The sequence below is a fragment of the Ranitomeya variabilis genome, chromosome 3, assembly GCF_051348905.1.
Source record: "Ranitomeya variabilis isolate aRanVar5 chromosome 3, aRanVar5.hap1, whole genome shotgun sequence".
Lineage (NCBI taxonomy): Eukaryota > Metazoa > Chordata > Amphibia > Anura > Dendrobatidae > Ranitomeya > Ranitomeya variabilis.
The window spans coordinates 693345221-693362820 of NC_135234.1; the positions used below are offsets into that span (position 1 = coordinate 693345221).

General features: G+C 46.0%; 1 protein-coding gene across 3 annotated transcripts in view; it reads right to left on the bottom strand.

Moving 5' to 3' along the window:
• Positions 1–17600, bottom strand: part of LOC143817066 (mitochondrial ornithine transporter 1-like) — a 150255-nt gene that overhangs the window by 57654 nt on the left and 75001 nt on the right. For 2 of the 3 annotated variants that reach the window (XM_077298161.1, XM_077298159.1), the window contains exon 1: positions 13991–14361. The exons of the other annotated variant lie outside the window; for it this stretch is intronic. The gene's annotated coding sequence lies outside the window, so the exon portion shown is untranslated. Of the gene's footprint in view, positions 1–13990; positions 14362–17600 lie in introns of those variants that run through there. 3 annotated transcript variants of the gene reach the window in all.

The following is a 17600-nucleotide window of genomic DNA, read 5'->3' on the forward strand; positions in this document are numbered from 1 at the left end:
TGGAAGGGTAAGGGCCCGGGGCATGGCTTAACACAAAGGGGCGTGTCGGTCCTGCTGTCTGCGGGATCAGCGTGTCCTGCGCTGGACAGCGGGGCACAGGCTGAAAACCAGGACAGTCCAGCACAATGCGGGACGGTTGGGAGCTATGGGCAACTGTAATGAGTGGCAGACACAGTTAGTAGGCCCACTTTATTATTCAAATTATTATTCAAACTTTTAAAGTTCAAAATTGGTAACAGGAGTAAACAGGCGGCACTGCTTTGTTCAGTGGAGGAGAAAAGCAAGGAGCCTCACACACCGTTACTAGGGCCCAACCAAACAAGTAGGCCAAATGCAGTTTAATATCTGATGTAGGCCGAAAGCCTGAAGATTGAAGCTCAGCTATATTCAGTGGAGGAGAACACCAAGGAGCGGCAGACACTGTTAGTAGGCCCAACCAAACAAGTAGGCCAAATTCCCCCCACACCTGAGAGCGGGCACCGCAGATACACAATACCCCCCCACCTGAGAGCGGGCACCGCAGATACACAATACCCCCCACCTGAAAGCGGGCACTGCAGATACACAATACCCTCACACCTGAGAGCGGGCACCGCAGATACACAATACCCCCCCACACCTGAGAGCGGGCACCGCAGATAGACAATACCCCCCCACACCTGAGAGCGGGCACCGCAGATAGACAATACCACCCCACATCTGAGAGCAGGCACCGCAGGTACACAATACCCCCCCACCTGAGAGCGGGCACCGCAGATACATAATACCCTCACACCTGAGAGCGGGCACCGCAGATACACAATACCCTCACACCTGAGAGCGGGCACCGCAGATACACAATACCCTCACACCTGAGAGCGGGCACCGCAGATACACAATACCCCCCCACACCTGAGAGCGGCCACCACAGATACACAATACCCCCACACCTGAGAGTGGGCACCGCAGATACACAATACCCCTCACACCTGAGAGCAGCCACCACAGATACACAATGCCCCCCACACCTGAGAGCAGGCACCGCAGATACACAATACCCCCCACACCTGAGAGCGGCCACCACAGATACACAATACCCCCACATCTGAGAGCAGGCACCGCAGATACACAATACCCCCCACACCTGAGAGCAGGCACCGCAGATACACAATACCCCCCCACACCTGAGAGCAGGTACCGCAGATACACAATACCCCCACACCTGAGAGCGGGCACCGCAGATACACAATACCCCCCCACACCTGAGAGCTGCCACCACAGATACACAATACCCCCCCACCTGAGAGCAGGCACCGCAGATACACAATACCCCCACACCTGAGAGCGGGCACCGCAGATACACAATACCTCCCCACACCTGAGAGCTGCCACCACAGATACACAATACCCCCCACACCTGAGAGCGGGCACCGCAGATACACAATACCCCCACACCTGAGAGCGGGCACCGCAGATACAAAATACCCCCCCTACACCTGAGAGCGGGCACCCCAGATACAGAATACCCCCCACACCTGAGAGCGGCCACCACAGATACCCAATACCCCCCCACCTGAGAGCAGCCACCACAGATACACAATACCCCCCCATACAGTAGAAATATATACATTGTGAAGGAACAAATTATGAAAGGTTCTCCATTTTGTGCTTTTCGACTCCATTTTCTTGTTGCTTAAAGATAAATTCTGTTATTTAATTAGGTAAAAGGTTACAACTGCCATGAAGTAACTTTATCTTGTTGTTCACAAGCCTGTTATTCAACTAGGCTATACTAGGATAATTGGTATAAAGACCTTGAGTCTTCTGACTCGAGCCAGATAATAGATTCGGGGGTGTATCGCTATACAAGACTGAGGCACCTGTTAGAAAGACACATACTATGCCAAGAAGATATGACCATATATGTAGTTTCCGGTTTTTCTGTATACTCATGGGTTAAGTTTTTCCTGCATTCTTATAGGTTAAGAACTGTGAGCGTGTTCTTATGCTGATTGGTTGAAGTATAATTTCTATGATTATGAAAAGCGATACACAATAAAACGGGGGCCAGAGATCTGCTCGATCCCTCATACAGAGACACACGTCACAAGCCTGTTATTCAACTAGGCTACACTAGGATAATTGGTATAAAGACCTTGAGTCTTCTGACTCGAGCCAGATAATAGATTCGGCGGTGTATCGCTATACAAGACTGAGGCACCTGTTAGAAAGACACATACTATGCCAAGAAGATATGACCATATATGTAGTTTCCGGTTTTTCTGTATACTCATGGGTTAAGTTTTTCCTGCATTCTTATAGGTTAAGAACTGTGAGTGTGTTCTTATGCTGATTGGTTGAAGTATAATTTCTATGATTATGAAAAGCGATACACAATAAAACGGGGGCCAGAGATCTGCTCGATCCCTCATACAGAGACACACGTCTCCGTCTGGTCATTTTCAGTTGCCGGCAACGCCCTGTAGATTAATTTGGAAATCACTGAGTCAACCGTGAAGGATCAATTTAGATCCTCCCTCAACAGTTGGCGCCCGAAAACGTGGGGCCCCAAACAGGAACGCCTCTGCCCCCCGGAGGACAACAAGACAAAGGACCCTCGTACCGGACACAGGCACTGGAAAAGTGGGACTGATCATCCCCCACAACAACCACGGTAAGTTGGCAGTTATACTGTCCAGACTGACCGTTTGGTGTGGTTTTCCAGTGTTTGTTGCTGCAAAGAGGATCTGAGGTTTGTCCCCGATGGTGGGGTGATTTTTGGGTGGAATCATAGAGGTGTAGTTCCGTTGGAAGCCCAGTGCTCGAACCGTACCTCATAAGGGACGGACACCCCGGATTGACCAGTGATGTAATTCTCTTTATAGTCAAAATATCCTGAATTCCTGATCACTGTTAGAATCAGGCGCGGTGAGGTGATCGAAGATTGGGTAGGATGCGTAACTCAGGAATTATATATTTATATATGTCCAGAGGTGTCCAGAGGGAAAGTCTAAGACGCCCTCCTCCTTTCACTGAGTACTGCGTTTTAGGGTTGTCCCAGCGGGGGACAGGTAAACCTAGTGGAATAGACTATACGGCCGCTCTAGTACTATGCACGACTAAGTAAGGATATTTAGCTTTAAAGGAGAATCAGTTTCCGTGGAAGGAAAAGAAGACTTTGAATTTGTGTGATGAATCTGATATTGTTAGCCCAAAGACGGGGAAAATATTCTCAATTATTGGTTTTTCTAAGGTGTTCTGGCATGTGAATTGTGTGCTGAAGGTTTTGTAGAAATTAATTAAGTCTGAGAACTGCTGTATTCCGTTTCTGTACGATACCTGATGGGAGGGGGGAGTCAAACAGCTGCGTTATTGCTTTCTTTTTTCTGTGCTGAGGAATGCTGCGATTTTCTTATCTCTGTGTCCCTGGAATGGAGGGGGCACGTAGCTGCGTTCTCTTTGTATTTTCTTGGTGTAGTACGCGCTGGGAGATTTGTGTTTTGTTTAAAGCACCTGCTTCAAGTTGAGTGGTTGATATATAGCAAATTGAGGATCAACAGAGGAAGTGAATTACGTTGAAAAGGGAAAGTTGTCTATTACTATGACAAAAAAACTGGATGTTTTGTGGTACTAGAAGGAACTGAGAAAGTGACTGAGATTAATGTGTCAGGAAAGCAAACAATCAAAAATTTGGGACAGGGGGTTTCCCTGCTAGATAATATGGTCCCTCCCCAGGAAATTAAGCCTCTACTCCCGACTGTAAGCCCTATGCCCCTTAAAGCCAAGGCACCAATATATCCTGGACTGCCGAGAAGTTCTATGGGCGTCTTATGGTAGTATTTAAAGATCTGGGATTCTCATTGTAAAATAAAGCCCATTCACACATTTTTGTGGCAGCTTTAATGTTCGGCCTTAAACCTGAATTGAAAGAGGCAATAATGTCCTTTAGACCTGATATCGAGACTTCCACTCCAGATGATGCATTAAAAGTAGTAAAAAAAGGTTTTAAGAACTTACCCCGCTCTGCATCAGCAGGGAAATTAAAGGTTAAATCAGTGGCCGCAGTGATTCCTGCTCCAATCTCAGCCCCCACAGCTGCAAGGACGCAGCTCCGTTCCTTATCAGTGGCCCACGTAACAGACTTCAGCTCCTGCCCTCCCCATCTTACACAAATCCAATATTTTTTTTAACCCTATGTCTGGAAATCTCCCTCCCCAGCCCCGCCATGTCAATTCTCAGACCAAGAGCTTGTTTTAATTAGAGTAGATGGCAGACCCAATAAATATACCCTTACAAAACCTATCCCTGTGGGACCCTTTCCCTGAAGTCACAGCTCAGTTCGTAATCTCTCCTATATGTCCGGTAAATTTACAGGGACAGATTTATTATCACAGTTCCGCTCCAGAATACTATTCCAAGATGATGGTCAGATGTTCCTTACGTTATATAACCCCCATGCAGATGAACACAATGAGATCTGTATCCTACATGCCCTTCCTACGGTTATGATGGCCCTGATAGGCCCAGATCCACCCCCAATAATGCCTGTAGAACCAGTAAAAGTGTTTTTCAAACCTGGTACCCCTTTTCCCAAAGTCCATCAGTACCCTTTGAAACATGATCAGGAGCAGTGCCTCAAGGGGCAAATACAAACGTTACTCGATAATGGTGCCCTGATACCCTGTGTTTCCCCATGTAACACGCCCTTGTTTCCCGTTAAGAAAAAGACCCCACCCGGCCAACCCCCTGTGTACCGGCCTCGAAACTTCAGTTCTGCCTTGGTCAAGTGATATTTTTGGGTCACTGTCTCCTTCAGGGTGTCAGACACCTCACAAAAAAAAAAAAAAAAGAAAAATAGCCGTCAGCTCCCTTCCTTTTCCGAAAGATGAGACTGAACTCCAGCGTTTTCTTGGACTATGTACTTATTGTCGTCAGTGGATACCGGACGCATCCCGCATAATGCAAACTCTCTACAATGCCCTGAAAGACGGTTTAAGATATGGTGATGATTTTGGCAGATTCCACACCGGATACGCTGTTACTACGGAAGATACTGTAGTGCACGGAGCTGCACTCCCTCCCTCACTGTCAGCACAAGAAGTAGAACTTCAGGCTCTGTCTACTGCATGTGTTCTGGCCAAAGACAGGCGGGCTAATATATACACGGACTCACAGTATGCATTTGGTATTGCTCATGATTTCGAAGCCCTATGGGCCAATCGAGGGTTTATTACTACCGCCGGGACTCCAGTGAAGAATGCTGAAGCTGTTAAAACCCTCATGGACTCAATCAAATTACCTACCCAGGTGGCCATTATCAAAGTTAAGGCGCACGGTCCTAGGAAAAGTCCACACACTGTTGGTAACGCCTTTGCGGATATGCAAGCAAAAGCTGCTGCTCTCCTACCCGTTGAACAGACCATACCAACTCTGGTGACCACACGCTCTCAGCGTAAACAGTTACAAGAAACACTGACTCTACAGGAACCTGATGATCCACGACAGACTGAGGTTTTCTGTCGGACCCCGCGAGACCGATTAATGACGATGCAGAGAATGTCCCCAAAGGAAGAAGTGAAGCTGTGGAAGGCTGATGGAGCACGTATGGACATGGTCTCTGGAAAAAGGACCAACTTGTGTGTCTCCCTAAGCGAATGTACCCTGCTATTGCCACGTGGGCACATGGGCCCACACATCGAGGAAAAAAACCAGGCCCTAGCCCTGGTACATAAATTCTACTAGGCTCCAGGTATTTCTACAGTCCTGACAGCACTCAACCGTGCATGTAATATGTGTCAGACCTGTAATCCTGGTCAACATCAACGTGTACCCCCGAAGCATCTTGCTAAGCCCGACTATCCTTTCCAAAGGCTCCAGGTGGACCACATCACATTGCCTAAGTCTGGAAGGTATGAATATTGTCTGGTGGTTGTCGACATGTTCTCCAGTTGGCCAAAAGTATTCCCCGTTACCAACATGACTGCAAAGACCACAGCAAAGAAACTGGTGATGGAAGTTATATGCAGATATGGTGTTCCAGAAGTCGTCGAAAGTGACCAAGGTCCGGCCTTTTCTTCTCATGTGTATCAGGAGGTTTTGATAATGCTTGGATCCACTGTAGCCCTCCGGACTCCGTACCATCCACAATTTAGTGGGAAAGTTGAGAGGCTGAACGGCACACTGAAGGGACAATTGACCAAAATGATGCAGGAGACAACGGCTCCATGGCCAGAGCTCCTACCCATTGTACTGTACCACATTTGTACTACCCCTAAGGCAAAACATGGCCTGTCCCCATATGAGATATTGTTTGGTGCTATGTTATGATCCTTAGTGGCTTAGGATCACAAATCTGACCTGCTAAGTAAATGAACATAGGACGAGCTCTGGGGATGTGGTAACTGGACTGACCGCAATCCTGATCCTATCCAACACACACTAAAGGCAGCCGTGGAACGTACCTAAAAATCCTAGACGTCTCTTCACAGCCTGAGAAACTAGCTACCCCTAGAGAGAAAGCAAAGACCTCACTTGCCTCAGAGAAATAACCCCAAAGATATAGAAAGCCCCCCACAAATAATAACGGTGAGTTAAGGGGAAAATACAAACGTAGAAATGAAACAGGTTTAGCAAAATGAGGCCCGCTAACACTAGATAGCAGAAGATAGCGAGGAAGCTGTGCGGTCAGTAAAAAACCCTATACAAAAATATCCACGCAGAGAATGCCAGAACCCCCACACCAACTAACGATGTGAGGGGAGAAACTCCGCACCCCAGAGCTACCTGCAAGCGAGAAAAGCACATATTAGCAAGCTGGACAGAACTCATAATATACTAAGAAACATATTGAACACTGATGAGCAAAAAATGAACAAACAGAAACTTAGCTTCTCTTGGAGAGACTGATAACGAATGTAGTCAGGAGAGATCAGAATAGCACTGAATACATCGACAGCAGGCAACAAATGAAGGTCCAGGTGAGTTAAATAGGAAACCTAACTAGCAGGTGACGAGACAGCTGATACCAGCCACAGACCCGCAGAAAGACAAAGAGAGCCACCAGAGGGAGCCCAAAGATAACACTCACACAGTACCACTTGTGACCACAAGAGGGAGCCCGAGAACAGAGTTCACAACAGTACCCCCCCCTTGAGGAGGGGTCACCGAACCCTCATCAAAACCCCCAGGGCGATCAGGATGAGCCACATGAAAGGCACGAACCAAATCGGCCGCATGAACATCAGAGGCGGCAACCCTGGAATTATCTTCCTGACAATAGCCCTTCCACTTAACCAAATACTGAAGCCTCCGTCTTCAAATACGAGAATCCAAGATCTTCTCCACCACATATTCCAATTCTCCCTCAACCAGCACCGCAGCAGGAGGCTCAACAGAAGGAACCACAGGCACCACATACCTCCGCAACAAAGACCTATGGAACACATTATGAATGGCAAACGATGCTGGGAGGTCCAAACGAAAGGACACAGGGTTAAGGATTTCCAAAATCTTATAAGGACCGATGAAACGAGGCTTGAACTTAGGAGAGGAGACCTTCATAGGAACATAACGAGAAGACAACCATACCAAATCCCCAACACGAAGTCGGGGACCCACACAGCGACGGCGGTTGGCAAAGCGCTGAGCCTTCTCTTGTGACAACTTCAAATTGTCCACCACATGGTTCCAAATCTGCTGCAACCTATCCACCACAGAATCCACCCCAGGACAGTCAGAAGGCTCCACCTGACCCGAGGAAAAACGAGGATGAAAACCAGAATTACAAAAAAAAGGCAAAACCAAAGTAGCAGAACTAACCCGATTATTAAGGGCAAACTCGGCCAATGGTAAAAAAGTCACCCAGTCATCCTGATCAGCAGAAACAAAACATCTTAAATAAGTTTCCAAGGTCTGATTAGTTCGCTTGGTTTGGCCATTCGTCTGAGGATGGAAGGCCGACGAAAAAGACAAATCAATGCCCATCTTAGCACAAAAGGTCCGCCAAAATCTGGACACAAACTGGGATCCTCTGTCAGACACAGTGTTTTCAGGGATGCCGTGCAAACGAACCACATTCTGAAAAAACAGCGGAACCAAATCGGAGGAGGAAGGCAACTTAGGCAAGGGCACCAAATGGACCATTTTAGAAAAACGATCACAAACCACCCAGATGACAGACATTCTCTGAGAGACTGGAAGATCCGAAATAAAATCCATGGAAATGTGCGTCCAAGGCCTCTTCAGAACAGGCAAAGGCAAAAGCAAACCGCTGGCACGAGAACAGCAAGGCTTAGCCCGAGCACAAATCCCACAGGACTGCACAAAGGAACGCACATCCCGCGACAAGGAAGGCCACCAGAAGGATCTAGCCACCAAATCTCTGGTACCAAAAATCCCAGGATGACCCGCCAACACCGAAGAATGAACCTCAGAAATAACTCTGCTGGTCCATCTATCTGGGACAAACAGTCTCTCTGGTGGACAACGGTCAGGTCTATCCGCCTGAAATTCCTGCAGCACTCATCGCAAATCTGGGGAAATGGCAGACAAAATCACCCCCTCTCTGAGGATACCAGACGGCTCTGAAACTCCAGGAGAGTCAGGCACAAAACTCCTAGAAAGAGCATCAGCCTTCACGTTCTTCGAACCAGGCAGGTACGAGACCACGAAATCGAAACGGGAGAAAAACAACGACCAACGAGCCTGTCTAGGATTCAGCCGTTTGGCAGACTCGAGATAAATCAGATTTTTGTGATCAGTCAAGACCACCACACGATGCTTAGCTCCCTCGAGCCAATGTCGCCACTCCTCAAATGCCCACTTCATTGCCAACAACTCCCGATTACCAACATCATAATTCCGCTCGGCAGGCGAAAACTTTCTTGAAAAGAAAGCACATGGCTTCATCACAGAGCCATCAGAGCTTCTCTGCGACAAAACAGCCCCCGCTCCAATCTCAGAAGCATCAACCTCGACCTGGAAAGGAAGAGAGACATCTGGCTGACATAAGACCGGAGCCGAAGAAAACCGGCGCTTCAGCTCCCGAAAGGCCTCCACGGCTGCAGGAGACCAATTAGTCACATCAGAACCCTTCTTGGTCAAATCCGTCAAAGGCTTAACCACACCAGAAAAATTAGCGATGAAGCGACGGTAAAAATTTGCAAAACCCAAGAACTTCTGAAGACTCTTAACAGATGTAGGCTGAGTCCAGTCATGAATAGCCTGGACCTTGACTGGATCCATCTCAATAGTAGAAGGAGAAAATATAAAGCCCAAAAAGGAAACCTTCTGGACTCCGAAGAGACATTTTGAGCCCTTCATAAATAAGGCATTGGCACACAAGACCTGAAATACCATCCTGACCTGCTTCACATGGGACTCCCAATCATCAGAAAAGACCAAAATATCATCTAGATACACAATCATAAATTTATCCAGATATTCTCGGAAGATGTCGTGCATGAAGGACTGAAACACAGAAGGAGTATTAGAAAGTCCAAAAGGCATCACCAAGTACTCAAAATGGCCTTCGGGCATATTAAATGCTGTTTTCCATTCATCACCTTGCTTAATACGCACAAGGTTATACGCACCACGAAGATCTATCTTGGTGAACCAACTAGACCCCCTAATCTGAGCAAACAGATCAGACAACAATGGCAAAGGATACTGAAATTTGACCGTGATTTTATTTAGAAGGCGATAATCTATACAAGGTCTCAGAGAACCATCCTTCTTGGCCACAAAAAAGAATCCTGCACCAAGAGGGGAGGAGGACGGGCGAATATGTCCCTTCTCCAAAGACTCCTTTATATAACTCCGCATAGCGGCATGTTCTGGTACAGATAAATTAAAAAGTCGTCCCTTAGGGAACTTACTACCAGGAATCAAATTTATAGCACAATCACAATCCCTATGAGGAGGTAGGGCACTGGATTTGGGCTCATCAAATACATCCTGGTAGTCCGACAAAAACTCAGGGACTTCAGAAGGAGTGGAAGAAGCAATTGACACCAAAGGAGCATCGCCATGAACTCCCTGGCAACCCCAACTTGACACAGACATTGCTTTCCAATCCAGGACTGGATTATGAGTCTGCAACCATGGCAGACCCAACACGACAACATCATGCAAATTATGTAGCACAAGAAAGCGAATCACCTCCTGATGTACAGGAGTCATGCACATGGTCACTTGAGTCCAGTACTGAGGTTTATTCTTGGCCAATGGTGTAGCATCAATTCCCTTTAGTGGAATAGGGAATTTTAAAGGCTCCAAGATAAAACCAGCACCTGGCAAATGACAAATCCATCAGATTCAGGGCAGCATCTGAATCTACAAAAGCCATAACCGAGTAGGATGACAGAGAGCAAATCAAAGTAACAGACAAAATGAATCTAGGCTGTATAGTACCAATGGTGACAGGTCTAGCGATCTTTTTTGTGCGCTTAGAGCATGCTGAGATAACATGAGCAGAATCACCACAGTAAAAGCACAACCCATTTTGACGTCTATGATTTTGCGTTCAATTCTGGTCAGAATTCTGTCACATTGCATAGACTCAGGTTTCTGTTCAGAAAACACCGCCAGATGGTGCGCAGGTTTGCGCTCCCGCAAACGCCGATCAATCTGAATGGTCAAAGCCATTGACTCATTCAGACTTGCAGGCGTGGGGAACCCCACCATAACATTCTTAATGGCTTCAGAAAGACCTTTTCTGAAATTTGCAGCCAGGGCACACTCATTCCATTGAGTAAGCACCGACCATTTCCTAAATTTCTGACAATACACCTCAGCTTCATCCTGACCCTGAGAGAGGGCCAGCAAAGCCTTTTCTGCCTGGTTCTCAAGATTAGGTTCCTCATAAAGCAATCCAAGCGCCAGAAAAAATGCATCCACATTCAGCAATGCAGGGTCTCCTGGCATTAGGGAGAATGCCCAATCTTGAGGGTCACCACGTAACAAGGAAATAATAATTTTAACTTGCTGAGCGGAATCACCAGAGGAACGAGGTCTCAAAGAAAGAAATAATTTGCAATTATTCTTAAAATTCAGAAACCTAGATCTATCTCCAGAAAACAACTCAGGAATAGGTATTTGAGGCTCTGACATAGGACTGTGAACAACAAAATCCTGAATGCTTTGTACCCTTGCAGCAAGATGATCCATACTAGAAGTCAGACTCTGAATATCCATGTCTGCAGCTGAACTCAGAGCCACCCAAAGATTAAGGGGAGGAGAGAACCTAGACACACTGCAGCAAAGGAAAAAAAAAAAAAAACACTCAGGACTTCTCTTATCCCGCTTCGGCAATGCATTTAACACTTTTCGGCCTGCTGTACTTATGATCCTTAGTGGCTTAGGATCACAAATCTGACCTGCTAAGTAAATGAACATAGGACGAGCTCTGGGGATGTGGTAACTGGACTGACCGCAATCCTGATCCTATCCAACACACACTAAAGGCAGCCATGGAACGTACCTAAAAATCCTAGACGTCTCTTCACAGCCTGAGAAACTAGCTACCCCTAGAGAGAAAGCAAAGACCTCACTTGCCTCAGAGAAATAACCCCAAAGATATAGAAAGCCCCCCACAAATAATAACGGTGATTTAAGGGGAAAATACAAACGTAGAAATGAAACAGGTTTAGCAAAATGAGGCCCGCTAACACTAGATAGCAGAACATAGCGAGGAAGCTGTGCGGTCAGTAAAAAACCCTATACAAAAATATCCACGCAGAGAATGCCAGAACCCCCACACCAACTAACGATGTGAGGGGAGAAACTCCACACCCCAGAGCTACCAGCAAGCGAGGAAATCACATATTAGCAAGCTGGACAGAACTCATAATATACTAAGAAACATATTGAACACTGATGAGCAAAAAATGAACAAACAGAAACTTAGCTTCTCTTGGAGAGACTGATAACGAATGTAGTCAGGAGAGATCAGAATAGCACTGAATACATCGACAGCAGGCAACAAATGAAGGTCCAGGTGAGTTAAATAGGAAACCTAACTAGCAGGTGACGAGACAGCTGATACCAGCCACAGACCCGCAGAAAGACAAAAAGAGCCACCAGAGGGAGCCCAAAGATAACACTCACACAGTACCACTTGTGACCACAAGAGGGAGCCCGAGAACAGAGTTCACAACAGTGCTAGGCCCTCAGTTGCAAATTTCCAGCCTCAGTAGTTATTAGAAGAAACTGACTGTGCTGTTCAATATGTTATTCAGCCTAGTAAAAATCTTGCTAACATCCATATTTTAGTTTTTTCCTTCCCTTCCAGATTCAGCAGAAACCGACACTTGTTACAACTTGAAGTCTGGTGATTTTGTGGTCGTGAAAAGCCATGTCAGAAAATACGGACTAGAACCTTTGTATGACGGTCCCTACCAAGTCCTCAGTATCACTCCTATGTCAGTAAAGCTGGAAGGAAGGCCGACGTGGATCTACGCATCGCACTGCAAGCTGGTCAAACAGACTAATAGCAAATAAGGGGACATAATGTTTTGGTTTTTCGTATTGCCATATAATAATATTGGTAACCGCATGGGACAGCCCAAATTCCCCAATATCCTTGAATAATAAGTTTGTACAATATCATGAAAGATTAGTAGTACAGATGGGTATAGCCAATAAAATTGTCAGTTCTATTTTTATTTACCCTATGATTACACAAATGTGGGATACATTGGTTAGGGCCACAGATTTTCTAGATGATCAAATTTGGGATATATTGGATATACTTAATATTACTGTTGCTGTCCAAATCAACTTATCATAGTCACTAATCAATATACTGTAGTACTGGATTACTTAACAGCAGCACAGGGTGATACGTGTCAGGTTATTGGACCCGCATGCTGTCATTATACAGATCCCAATAGCACTATGAAGTTAAAGTTAGAGGATATTCAAAGACTCGAAGATTAATATGATAAAGACAATGACCGTAATAAGGACAGATGGTGGGCAGACACCTTCTCCTTTCTTAATCCACCCAATTGGTTTGAGGGACTTGGGGGCTGGATAGCTGAAATCTTTCAAAGTTTGTTATATATTGTTGCCTTTATCCTTGTCATGTATGTAATACTAAAACTTGTTCTTTGGTGTATTTCTGTATGTATTAGGAAATTCTGCACTAAGACAACTAATGATGATACCAAAAGCGTTGCCACCCCTCTTCTCTACACCGATTTCACAAAGTTACCTGATGAAGATGTTGAAGCCAAGCGCATGGCTATCTTCAAAAGATCCCCACTACTGTTATCAATAATTGTTATTCGTGTAAATTCTAGTATACAGGGGGGACGGGTACGCCGCAACAGCCATGGCTGGTAACATGGCACCAGTCATGTGAAGACCAGTACCCCTCGAGCTTAGAGCTTGGGATAGTACCTCTGATGCTGGACATTAATTAACAAAATTTATCTAAGGGGGAATGTGAAGGAACAAATTATGAAAGGTTCTCCATTTTGTGCTTTTCGACTCCATTTTCTTGTTGCTTAAAGATAAATTCTGTTATTTAATTAGGTAAAAGGTTACAGCTGCCATGAAGTAACTTTATCTTGTTGTTCACAAGCCTGTTATTCAACTAGGCTATGGTTCATAATTGGTATAAAGACCTTGAGTCTTCTGACTCGAGCCAGATAATAGATTCGGGGGTGTATCGCTATACAAGACTGAGGCACCTGTTAGAAAGACACATACTATGCCAAGAAGATATGACCATATATGTAGTTTCCGGTTTTTCTGTATACTCATGGGTTAAGTTTTTCCTGCATTCTTATAGGTTAAGAACTGTGAGCGTGTTCTTATGCTGATTGGTTGAAGTATAATTTCTATGATTATGAAAAGCGATACACAATAAAACGGGGGCCAGAGATCTGCTCGATCCCCCATCCGTCTGGTCATTTTCAGTTGCCGGCAACGCCCTGTAGATTAATTTGGAAATCACTGAGTCAACCGTGAAGGATCAATTTAGATCCTCCCCCAACAACATCACCTGGATCATCTCCGCTTCCTCTTACCAGGACTGCAGTGACACTTGCCGGACTACACTTTTCCCCGCCGCCTTCTCATCTCCATATCTCCTCCTCACACATTCAACCCGAGCATCTGCGTCACTTCCGCCCTCCCCAGCCGTCATCAGTGGGAGGCTGTGGCGCTACAGGGGGATCTCACCCGGGGCTGAGCCCTCACTACAGGCACAGGGCAGAGCGGCAGCTGTGATGGCAACATGAGGGCTGTATACTCTACACGAGGGGTGTATACTCTCCATGATAGCTGTATACTCTACACGAGGGCTGTATACTCTACACGAGGGCTGTATGCTCTACACGAGGGCTGTATGCTCTACATGAGGGCTGTATGCTCTCCATGGGGGGCTGTATACTCTACATGAGGGCTGTATACTCTACAAGAGGGCTGTATACTCGGCACAAGGGCTGTATACTCTACACGATGGACGTATACTCTACACGAGGGCTGTATACTCTACACGAGGGCTGTATGCTCTACATGAGGGCTGTATACTCTGACATTTCTTTGTAGGGCCGCACAGCCCTCCATGTGCTCACCAGAGGTAGCCTGACTGCCATTAGGTACCGATATGAGATCCTCAGACCACTTGTGAGACCATATGCTGGTGCGGTTGGCCCTTGGTTCCTCCTAATGCAGGACAATGCCAGACCTCATGTGGCTGGAGTGTGTCAGCAGTTCCTGCAAGATGAAGGCATTGAAGCTATGGACTGGCCCGCCCGTTCCCCAGACCTGAATCCGATTGAACACATATGGGACATCATGACTCGCACCATCCACCAACATCACGTTGCACCACAGACTGTCCAGGAGTTGGCAGATGCTTTAGTCCAGGTCTGGGAGGAGATCCCTCAGGAGACCATCAGCCGCCTAATCAGGAGCATGCCCAGGCGTTGTAGGGAGGTCACACAGGCACGTGGAGGCCACACACACTACTGGGCATCTTTTCCTTGTCATGAGGCATTTTCACTGAAGTTGGATCAGCCTGTAATTTGATTTTCCACTTTGATTTTGAGTATCATTCCAAATCCAGACCTCCATGGGATATTCATTTTGATTTACATTGATAATTGTTATGTTTTATTGTTCTGAACACATTCCACTATGCAATGAATACAAATTTGCAACTGGAATATTTAATTCAGAAAAATCTATAATGTGGTATTTTATGGTTCCCTTTATTTTTTTGAGCAGTATAGAGAAAGAAAGAGAGAGAGAGAGCATTATATGAGGCTCATTATACTGTACAGAACAATATATGGAGCTATTATATACTGTATGGAGCAATATATGGTGCCATTACACTGTATGGAGCATTAAATGAGTCCAATAATACTGTATGGAGCTATATATGGAGCTCATTATAAGGTATGGAGCATTATATGGGGCTCATTATACTGTATAGAGCAATATATGGAGACGATTATACTGTATGAAGCATTACATGGGGCTCAATATACCTGTATGGAACATTATAAGGGGTCCATTATTCTGACTGAGACATATGAGGCCCATAATACTGAATGGAAGACTATACTGTCCGACCTAAAATTAAAAGTCTGCGGTCACTTTGTTTGTCTCTGTGTGTGACTGCAGACTTTTGAATCCCCCTAGCATTGAGCCATGCGAGGATTCGCCGGTTTTTGAGCTATTGTAAAATTTACAATAGATATCACCCATGTGATATAAGATGTGAAATCTTTGACATTGTACTATACCTACATTTAGTTCATCACAAATCGTGGTGCTAACCCCTTTCCGACATCGGGCGTAATAATACTTGCTGTCATTTTCTATGCAGAGAACAGAAGCTCCTTCAGGGTCTCGTTTGGTGCACACAATAGAGAATATGGGATTTACTAATCCTAATTACCCCTGATGAAGGCTAGCGGTGAAACACGAGTTGGGGCCTGGCGCCAGCCTAGCAGGAGATGAATCCAGCTTCTTGCATTCTCACAATCTTCTTATCCACCTTGGTTTGTAGGCCTGTACTGTCAGGAGGCGCACATGTAGGCCTGTACTGTCAGGAGGCGCACTGTTATGATGACCTGGTGGTTAGGAGCACCCGGAATGACCTGATGAGCAAACTAGTAATCGTGACAAGCTCTGGGGAGTGGGAACTCTGCTGACCGCAAACCCTAATCCTATCACACACACTAGAAATAGCCGTGGAGCGTGCCTAACTCTTCCTAGACGCCTCTTCACAGCCTAAGAGCTAACTACCCCTAAAGATAGAAATAAAGCCTGACCTTGCCTCAGAGAAATTCCCCAAAGGTAAAGGCAGCCCCCCACATATATTGACTGTGAATTAAGAGGAAAGTCACAAACACAGGAATGAAACAGGTTTCAGCATAGGAGGCCAGACTACACTAAATAGTCAGAGGATAGAACAGGGAGCTATGCGGTCAGCACAAAAAACTACAAAAACCACGCAGAGTATGCAAAAAAGCCCCCACACCGACTCACGGTGTGGAGGTGCAACTCTGCACCCCCAGAGCTACCAGCTAGCAAGGAAATATCATGAAAGCAAGCTGGACTAAAAAATAGCAGTACTAAGAAATATATTCAGGAAGCCGTAACAACAAAATCAACTAGCAAGGACTTAGCTTCTGCTGGAGTAGACAGGTCCTCAGAGAAGTCCAAGAGACATCTGAACCAATACCAAGACATTGACAACTGGCATGAAGCAACGATCAGAGCGGAGTTAAATAGGAAGCCAGCATAGCAATAAACGAGATCAGCTGCTAAATCCAACCTCAGTGACAGCAGTTCCGCTCGAAGCCACCAGAGGGAGTCCAAGAGCAGAATTAACCAAAGTACCATTCATGACCACAGGAGGGAGTCCGAGAACAGAATTCACAACAGTACCCCCCTCCTCAAGGAGGAGGTCACCGAACCCTCACCAGGGCCCCCAGGCCGATCAGGACGAGCCGAATGAAAGGCACGAACTAAATCGGCAGCATGGACATCGGAGGCAACAACCCAGGAATTATCCTCCTGACCATAGCCCTTCCACTTAACCAGGTACTGAAGCTTCCGTCTCGAAATACGAGAATCCAAAATTTTTTCCACCACATACTCCAACTTCTTCTCAACCAACACCGGAGCAGGAGGATCAATGGAGGGAACCATAGGCGCCACGTACCTCCGCAACAACGACCTATGGAACACATTATGGATGGCAAAAGAAGCTGGAAGGACCAAACGAAATGACACAGGGTTGAGAATTTCAGAAATCTTATAAGGACCAATGAAACGAGGCTTAAACTTAGGAGAAGAAAGCATTAAGCTACTTACGGGTAGCGGCATTTTTCGGAGGCCCATGACAGCACCACGAGAGAGGGGATCCGCCCCTTTAGGAACAGGAAACCCACAGATACAAAAGGGCGGCACCTCTCCCACGCATCAGTTGGATTACAGAGCCTGAGAGGACTACCGCAGTTAATGACAAGCAAACACAATATTGCATACAATTAAACACAATGACTTTAATAATGTAACACACATGAGAAGATAACATTTCTTCTTTAAATTAATTAGTTGATTATAAACCCAGGATGTGCAACCCCATGTGA